This window comes from Octodon degus, unplaced genomic scaffold (genome assembly GCF_000260255.1).
Source record: "Octodon degus isolate 3935 unplaced genomic scaffold, OctDeg1.0 scaffold00405, whole genome shotgun sequence".
NCBI classification, from domain to species: Eukaryota; Metazoa; Chordata; class Mammalia; order Rodentia; family Octodontidae; genus Octodon; species Octodon degus.
In genome coordinates, this window is record NW_004524981.1 from 222,619 (window position 1) to 230,530 (window position 7,912).

Consider the following 7,912-nt stretch of genomic DNA (forward strand, 5'->3'; position numbering starts at 1 on the left):
AAGACACTGGGGAAGAAACCCAGGATTTGTTGCCCTGAGCTGCATCTCCCAGGGCCTTCCCCATTTTTACTTATTTATTAAGGCTTTTTTTTTTTAAACAATACTTTATTTTTTATTAAGGCTTTTTTGATTTTAGTTTAGTACATGGTAAAATGTATGGTTCTAATTTTGTTCTTTGGCATGTGGAAAGCCAATTTTTCAAGCACATTTATTAAAGAAGTTATCTTTTTTCTAGTGAAGGTGTTGGCTACTTTGTCAAAGGTAAAGTGGCTAAGTATGCCTGGAATTAGTTCTGCATCTGGCCCACTGATCCTCAGATATGTTTTGTTTTGATGTCAGTATCATGATTTTTTTTATTTGTTGGGTTTGTTTGTTTTGTGGAACCAGGGATTGAACTCAGACCCTTGCACTTGCCAGGGAAGCGCTTATTCGACTGAGCCATCTCCCCAGCCCTTGGTTTTGGTTTTAACCACAGTATCTATGTAGTATAATTTCAAGTCAGGAAATGTGATGTCCTCTGCCTTGCCTTTGTTACCCAAAATTGCCTTTGCTAGGTTTCTTCTGGTTCCAAGTGAATTTTAGGATTATTTTCTCCAATTCTGTGAGATATGCTGTCGAAATTTTGATCAGGATTGCATTAAATTTGTATGATAGGGCTGGAGAGATGGCTCAGTGGTCTAAAGCACCTACTTGAAACAAGCTTGGCAAAGCATAGGGACCGCGGTTCGACCCCCAGCACCACATGCCAGCCAGCCCCGCCCCCTGGTGGGCTGAGCTGGCCACACACACACAATAAATAAATGTAATAAATAAAAATAAATAATTTAAAAAAAATTTGTATGATAGTTTTGGGCATAGGGCCATTTTCACTATATTGGTTCTTCCTATCCAAAAACAAGGGATTATTTTATTTTATTTGTACTTGGAATTAACTCAGGACCTTGTACTTGCCAGGCAAGTATTTATGCCATTGATCTGATTCCTGTCCTTATCTTTCCATTTTCTGATATCCTCTTCAATTTCCATTTTTAAGAATACTATAGTTTTTGTTTGTTTGTTTGCTGTTTGTTGTTGTTGTTATTTTTGCAGAGTCACAGATTGAATTCAGACCCTTGCGCTTGCCAGGCAAGCATTTATTCTATTGAGCCGTCTCCCCGCCCCCCCCCTTTTTAAATTTTTTTTAGAATACTATAGTTTTTTAATTTTTTTTTTCTTTTTGGTGGAACCAGGGATTGAACTCAGGCCCTTGCATTTGCCAAGGAAGTGCTTATTCCACTGAGCCATCTTCCCAGCCCCTAGAATACTATAGTTTTTGATGTAGACATCTTTTACTTTCTTTATTAGATTGAGTCCTACATATTTCTTTTTATTGGATGCTATTGTGGAGGTTGTTGTTTCCTTAATTTTTCTCCCAGTGAGTTTGTTGTTTATGTACAGGAATTTATTGACTTTTGAGAGTTGACTTTGTATCCATACACACTACTGACTTTGCTTATTAAATCTGGAAGCATTTTGGTGAATTTAAAGGGATCTTCTATGTAGAGTATCATGTTATTTGCAAATGATGATAGTGTAACTTCTTTCTTTCCTACCCTTATTCCTTTCACTTCTTTTTCTTGTCTTAACTGCTCTAGCTAATGTTTCCAGGACTATATTGAATAAGAGCATTGACAGTGGACATCCTTGTCTTGTTCCTGATTTTGGAGTGAAAGCTTTTAGGTTTTGTCCATTTAGTATTTTTTTTTTTTTTTTTTTGGCGGAACCAGGGATTGAACTCAGGCCCTTGTGCTTGCCAGGCAAGCGCTTATTCTACTGAGCCATCTCCCCGGCCCCTCCATTTAGTATTGATACAGGGAGAAAACTTGATCTCACTAGGGCCTCCAAAATGACAGAGAGAAAAACTGAATTCTGGTAGATGACCTCCAAATGATACAGGGAACCTCCTAATGACATGGGGGGAAAATGATCTCCCAACCTAAAAGGTACCTGGAATGAGTTCGTGTTCTCTAAAACCGAAGAACAAATTTTAGAAACAAACGGAGCTTATGAGCAGAATATGTTTATTGAAGGAAAGAAAGCTCCTATCAGAGAAGGACAGGAGGGGTCCTGAGTGGGTAGTCCCCAGAAGCTGTCTCTTCCAGGGACTTTTACAGAGGAAAACCATGTGGTGAGGTGGGTCTAAGGAGGTGGAAAAGACAAGGGAGCTTGCTCAGGCGGGCCTGAGGTGGGACAAAACTATGGTCAACCAATGAGATTACAAGCACCATTGCTCAGGTAAAACTGATTAAATCCAGGACCAAATGAGGAAGCAAGTCAGGTAGTAAGTGGGCAAGAATCCAGGACAGTGTCTCTTCCTGTTGGGGGTTGGGCTAGTGACTCATTTGGGATCCTTCAAGGTGATTGATACCTATTTAGGATATCAATCCCCAATGCCCATCCCTAGGGAAGTATGTAGCTGTGTTTCCTCTTTTGTTTTGAAGTCTGGCCCAAGGGGAGTGTCTGTGTCTTCCAAGTTGCAAAGTCACCTTGTCTTCCATCTTGTCTCCTTGAGGGCCTGGCCCTGTCTGTTGGCCTATAATATTTCTTTTTTTTTTTTAATTAATTAATTAATTTATTTAGTGTGTGTTGTGTGTGTGTGTGTGTGGCCAGCTCAGCCCACCAGGGGGCGGGGCTGGCTGGCATGTGGTGCTGGGGATTGAACCGTGGACGCTGTGCTTTTGCTTAGCTTAGCTTGTTCTAAGTAGGTGCTTTGGACCACTGAGCCATCTCACCAGCCCTAAAGGAAAGAAGCCTAGGGAGGGCTGTGCATTCCCCAGGGATTTGATTTTTTTTTTTTTTTTTTTTTTTTCGTAACCGGGGATTGAACTCAGACCTTTGCGTTGCTAGGGAAGCGTTTATTCCACTGAGCCATCTCCCCGGCCTGGCCTATAATATTTCTATCTAACTCAGCTGCCTGCAACAGTATGATGTTGGCTGTAGTGATACAGGGTAAAAATGATTTTGGTGGATGACCTCTAAATGGTATAGGGGGAAAAATGAAACTCCTGACCAGAAAGGTACCTGGGACGAGTTTGTGTTCTCTAAAACTGAAGAATCAATGGGACTGGGGAGATGGCTCAGTGGAATAAGCACTTCCTGGCAAGTGCAAGGGACTGAGTTCAATGCCCCGTTCTGCCAAAAAAGAAAAAAAAAAAAAGAAGAATGAACTTTAGGATCAAATGGAGGTTATGAGCAGAATATATTTATTGGGAGAAAGAAAGTGCCCTCCTAGAGAGGGATAAGAGGGGGGTCCTGAGTGGGTGGCCCTCAGGAAGCTGTCTCTTCCGGGGACTTTTATAGAGGAAAGCCATACAGTGAGGCGGGTCTAAGGTGGTAGAGAACATGGGAGCTCACTTAGGTGGGCATGAGGTGGGACAAAACTATGGGCAACCAATGAGATTATAAGCACCACTGCTCAGGTAAAATTGATTAAATCGGAATCAAATGGGAAAGCAAGTCAAGTAGCAAGTAGCATGAATATGGAACAGGGTCTCTTCCTGTTGGGGGTTGGGCTAGTGACTCATTTAAGCTCTTAAGGTGATTGATACCTATTTAGAATATAAATCCCTGGTGCCCATCCCTAGGGAAGTATGTGGGTGCATTTGTTTACTTTTTTGTCTTGAGATCTGGCCCACAATGGGGAGAGTCTGTCTCTTATGAAGTTGCAAAGTCACTTTTTTTTTTTTAACGTGCTACAACAGGGGTTAGTAATCCTTGAAGCTAAAAAGCCAGCCTAAAATAGTGCACTGGCTTCTGGATGTTGTCTCACCCCCTCTCATTCACTTCTCACACATAAAACAGGATGATTCTTTTCAAATAGGAGTTGTGCCATGTTCCTCTTCTGCTGGTGGCCCTGTCACTCCTCACTCCAGGTATGCTAAACCCTTCCCAGTGTTCCCAGGCCTGTGCATCTGGCCACATCTCTGATCTTGTCTCTGTTCTCCTCACTCAAAAAGAACCCTTCCAGTCTTCCAAACCTTTCTCAAAAGCCGCCTTCTCAAAGATTTCATTGATCACTACATTAAAACAGCCATCTTCTCTGTCCTCACAAATCCATGCTCAGGATTGCCCTCCCCACAGCACTTACTACCTTCTGTTAACTTTATGCTGTGTGTAGTAGGTAGTTTACTGCTTCTCACCAGGCATGTGCTCCTCAAAGCCAGCAGTTTTGAGCTCACTGACTTTCCTGAGATGGAAATATAGTTTGCCATATAGTGAGTACTCACAAGTATTAGCTGAAGATCAGGGTGGAGCACTTGCCATGCTAGACAGTATTTTTATGAGCCTCAGACCAAATAGAGCAGAACGTCCTCTCATACTGAGCTTAGGGTCCCCTAGGGTTTTCTCATAAATGAGGTTTGCTTTGTTGAATGAGAGACTAATACAGTGATACCTTTATTCATGAACTCAATTCTCTCCACAATTCTGTTTACTCAAAACTGTCTACAGCTATTCAGGATTTCTTTTGTCTTGCTAGGAATAAAAGCTCCTATAAGACTTCAGAGGACTGGGTCACAGTTATAGCTTAGTGGCATAGTACCTGCCTTGCAAGTATGAGGTCCTGAGTTCTATTCCCACTACCAAAAAAAAAAAACCCATAAATAAATACTTCTAAGGATTTGTGTGTGTAATATTTTTAAAATGTATTTAATATAGGGTCTACAGGGTCTCACTACACAGATTGGACTTGTGATGATCCTGTTTTCAGTCTCCCAAGCTCTGGGATTATAGGCGTGTGCCACCACGCCCAGTCTCAATCGCCATCTCAGTGCACCCCCAGTCCCTGCATCTGCCTAAGCAGGTGTTTTAATCTGCTGAGCTATCTGGCTGGCTCATTTTTAAGTTTTTACCTTTCATGGCCATTTTGGCTTTGGGAAAGAGGGACAATTCAAACAGTGCCAGATCTGGTGAATAAGATGGGTGAGGACACAGGGTTTGTATCTAGACATCTCCCAAGGGCCTCATGCACTCACACCTGGGGCTTCTGGTAGGGGACAGGATCATGGGGACACCACAGCTGAGCCTGTGGTTAGGAGGTGGGGTCTGGCAGGACCAGACAGTCACTGGGGGTCTGACCTAGGTGCCTCACCCTCCCTAGCTCCTCCCTTCCCTCTGGGCTTCCTGGCTACCATTGACCTGAGCAGCTGTCTTCTGTCAGACCCACCACAACTTCCTGCCTTGGTGCCCACCAACTATGGACTAAAAATGGGAGCCTAAAATAAACCTCTCTTCTTTTTAAATTGTGGGTATCAGGTATTGTGTCCTAGCCATGAGAAAGCCATGTAATGTTTTTGACAGAAAATGTCAGCCAGATATGGTGAACACCTGTAATCCTCGCACTTGGGAAGCTGAGGAAGGAGGATTCCCTTGAGTAGACCAGCCTGGGCTACATTGTGAGTACTGAGATAACAGCATCCACTATCACACCTAGGCAAAGATAGCATTTTTTTCTTTACCAATTACCCAGCCCCCAAAAAACCAAAAAGAAATTATCCAGACTGAAGTATTTTGTTACAGCAACAGCAAATTCAGAATGACAGAGAGAGAGAGAGAGAGAGAGAGAGAGAGAGAGAGAGAGAGAGAGAGAGAGAGAGATGATGGGGTCTGGCATCAAATAAAAATAAAAATAACCTGGCAGGCAAAGAAAACACGAAAGTATATAAACTTGCACACATCACTCCATCAGGGAAATATCAAAACCAAAATCAGGTGTCAGAAAGAGAAAACACCAAGTGCTGGCGAGGATGTGGAGAAAGGGGAGCTCTCACCTCCTATTGGTGGGGATGGAAATTAGCACAGTCATTGTGAAAGACAACATGGAGCCCTCAGAACACCACAACAAAGTCCCCATATTCAGACACTGCAGACATGGGGACACCTGTGCCTTAGGAGCCCTCACACTACTGATGAGTTCCTTGCAGGCCATGCTCTAAAGTAGAGGGGCAGTGGGAGTGGTGAAGAGGAGGTGATCAGTGAATACAGGGTCGCAGCTCGAGAGTCAGTGCCACAGTGTGTGACTTTGCCAATTGATTGCATGTTATGATTGTTCCCAGTACAAACAGGATAAATGAGGGCTGTGCCAGTTACCCTGAACTGACTGGATCACAGCACACAGTACACACTCACCATACAAAATAAATCATTACCGCATATTACTGAAAACTGTAGAGGAGCCCGGCATGGTGGTACAAGCCTGAAATCCCAGCATTCCGAAGGCTGAGGCAGGAGCATTACCTCAAGTTTGAGGTCAGCCTGCTGCATAATGAGTTCAAGATCAGCCTGAGCTACATATGAAAACCTTGTCTTGAGAAAAACAAAAAAATATTAGAAGAGGGGCTGGGGAGATGGCTCAGTTGAATAAGCACTTGCCTGGCAAGCCCAAGGACCTGAGTTCAATCCCCAGTTCTGAAAAAAAAAAACAATTAGAAGAGTCTGGGGCCAGGGAGAAGGCTCAGTAGAATGAGCACTTGCCTGGCAAGTGCAAGAGTCTGGGTTCAATCCCTGGTTCTGTGCACACACACAAAAAGTCTCTGCCTCCCTCAGGCCCCTTCCTCCAGTGCCCCAGAGGGCCAGGGCCCTCATATCCTGAGGCCCAGCTGAGAAAGGATGAGCGTGACAGCTTCAGAGTTAGTTCTCCTTCAACTCAGCTGTTGAGTGAGCGAGAGCAGGACCAGCAAAGCTGCTGCTGAGTGTCCACACAGGAGACCTGAAGTACACCAGACTGGGCACCCTGGGCAGGGGCTGAGGAGGGAAGCCAGGCTGCTGAATGCTGAGCGGGTTTCCCTTTCTTTGAAGTGGGGCAGCCTTGGCTTGGAGTAGGTCATAAGACACCTGGAGGAAAAGCAGTTGTTCCATTCAATTGCTTGAGGAAATAATTACTGTGAATAAGTTCTGTTTTTGTCTTGTCAAATAAAGTTGTTTTTAATGATTAAAAATAAATTTGTGACCGGCTCAGCCCACCCTATGGGCAGGGCTAGCTAGGCGTGTGTTGGTGGGGATGGAGCCAACATCCCTGAGTTTGCATAAGCTTGCCTAAGCAGATGCTTTATTTTTTTTCCATGATTTTATTGAGAAACAAATAGCAATGAGACAGTTTCAAACCAAATTGGTAAGACAGTTTCAATAATTAACACATTGCATACATTCTTCCTAGTGATTAATTGCTGTACAAGATGCGGACTTGATATCTTATTTACAAACACCATTAGAACAAATCCCTCTATTCATTAAGAGAATGTAACTATATATCTATCCTAACCACTTTGAATACACAGATACAAAATGGACATTCATCTGTAGCCCCTTTTTTTGTTAAGTTCCATCATTTAAATATTATAGGTGTGTAAACTCAGCAAAAAATTCTAAAAGAGTTCAGGAGTCCATAATAGTATTGGGTCTTCCGCTTCACTGGCAATGTCAGAAATTGTTGACCTGAGTACCCTACAGCTCAACATAACACCATGGCCTTACTTCTTATACTTCGGTTTTATACTTTTCTGCTGGATGGTTAAGACCAAGGTAAAGCAGGAGCTATGAAACAAGAGTTGTAGCTTTTGGGTCTGATAAGGTCAGTGAAATCTCCTCAGGATTTATCCTGAGATCCTGTCTCTCCATGTGACTCTCCTTAGGCACACTCTACATCATCGATCACTTTCCTCTTTGGCCCCATAATCTCCTTGACCAGAAAATTAGGGACACTACCGAGTTACGTGACGTTACAGTACAAGTTCTCATATGTCCTGAGTTTTAACTGTCCTTGGAAGGCTAGGGCCAAAATATTGGCTTTCCTTGAGGCCCTCCTTTTTCTCTAATTTTGGTCTGCAAACTTAGGTTGTTAACCATCCAGAAGAGAAGCTTATTGTTATTACCATAC